The following is a 1,717-nucleotide window of genomic DNA, read 5'->3' on the forward strand; positions in this document are numbered from 1 at the left end:
TGTGTGTGTGTGTGTGTGTGTGTGTGTGTGTGTGTGTGTGTGTGTGTGTGTGTGTGTGTGTGTGTGTGTGTGTGTGTGTGTGTGTGTGTTCAGATCCTCACTGGAGAGGACTGGAACGAGGTGATGTATAACGGGATCCGCTCTCAGGGAGGAGTGAAGTCCGGCATGTGGTCCTCCATCTACTTCATCGTGCTCACACTGTTTGGAAACTGTATCCTGCCAGCCACATAGACTTTAATGATCTCACATCCACAGAGAAGTTTGTTCTGATCTTAACCCGTAGCATCTGCAGATTTAATCCATGCCTGATATATAGCTTTAAGATGAATTGTGATTTATTTTCTGCCATCTTGACTGTAAGTGAGCTGGAAAGGCTTTTTGTAAAACTGTAATAGACATTTCTCTTCATACAGGGGTTAGTGTTTGAACTTATCACTTATCGAGTGTCAGTGTTGAGTCAGTCTGTATTTCAAGGGTTCTCTGGTTGCACTTTGCTGAGTCCTGAACGTGTGAACAGACACTCTGCTGAATGTGTTCTTGGCCATCGCTGTGGATAACCTCGCCAACGCACAAGAACTCACCAAGGTAATACAAAGTGCTCTGATCCTTTTAGTAAACCCACTCTGCCGTGTCCAGCCCTGGCTCTCGTCTCCATGATGATTCTGTTTCATTATTTAAACTCACAGATGTTCACTCACTTGTCGTAGCAACTTAAAATCAGCTGCTGTCTAGAGAAAATCACGAGTTAGGCAAAGAAACACAATATCTAAATAAAGTCTTTAAAGATCTTTTTTTAAAACACCTGAAAGGATTACTACTTAGTTAAACATTTAATTTCTCTTTATTAAACTTTAATACCATTTACAATGAAATGACTGCACATATTTTATTCCATTCAATTTCAATGTAAATTCTACTTTTATGTTTGCACCACGACACCAAGTCAAATCCCTTGTACGTGTCAACCTACCTGGTGATAAACCTGATTCTGATTCTAAAGTGACGGGACGGGAAGTAATGAAGTGTAACGGTACGTCCACTCGGTTCCGTCGCGTGCTTCAACGCAGACGCTTCCCATTCACTTTGAATGGGGTGACGTCTCGCTTTGCCGAACTGCATTGTGGTTCCGTTGCTCGCTTCCAAAGTTGAGAAAAGTTCAACCTTTCAAGCGTCGACGGAAGCGCCAGCCAATCAAATCATAAGCCAGTACAAGCGCTAGCCAATCAAACCGCGTGATTGGTTGTGATTGGTTGTTAGTCGTGCGCCAGACACGCCCACCGGCAAGCTTCAACGCGACGGAACCGTGTGGACGTACCGTAAGAGTACAAAAAGAGACACAAACCACCTGTTTAACAAAGTCCATCTAGGATGAATAAAATCAAATAGTCCCACTTAGGGTTTGATCAGTACCAGTATTCATCGATACTCTTTATTGATACTACTCTCCATAATTTAAAATGTGCACCACAACACCAAATGAAATTCCTCGTGCGCGCCGACCTACCTGTTAATAAACCTGATTCTGATAATTGCCATAACACACTTTTGTCCTCTTTTTGATCAGGATGAAGAGGAGGCGGAGGCGGCGTTTAATCAGAAACACGCTCTGCAGAAAGCGAAGGAAGTCGGGCCGCTGTCCTCCTTCATGTCCTCAGAGTAAGTCCTTCTTTTATCTCCTTTTCTCCCTGCCTTACCTCCTCCGTCCTTCTGTGGTTCC

General features: G+C 43.7%; 1 long non-coding RNA gene across 1 annotated transcript; it reads left to right on the plus strand.

Annotated features, from left to right (window-relative positions):
- Positions 1–121: 121 nt before the first annotated feature.
- LOC104952883 (uncharacterized) lies at positions 122–1,651 on the plus strand. Its single transcript, XR_799147.1, has 3 exons — positions 122–211; positions 518–585; positions 1,565–1,651. It is a non-coding gene; the product is annotated as an uncharacterized lncRNA (long non-coding RNA).
- The last annotated feature ends 66 nt before the right edge of the window (positions 1,652–1,717 follow it).

The sequence above is a fragment of the Notothenia coriiceps genome, unplaced genomic scaffold (assembly GCF_000735185.1).
Source record: "Notothenia coriiceps isolate Sejong01 unplaced genomic scaffold, NC01 NC01_scaffold00020731, whole genome shotgun sequence".
NCBI lineage: Eukaryota > Metazoa > Chordata > Actinopteri > Perciformes > Nototheniidae > Notothenia > Notothenia coriiceps.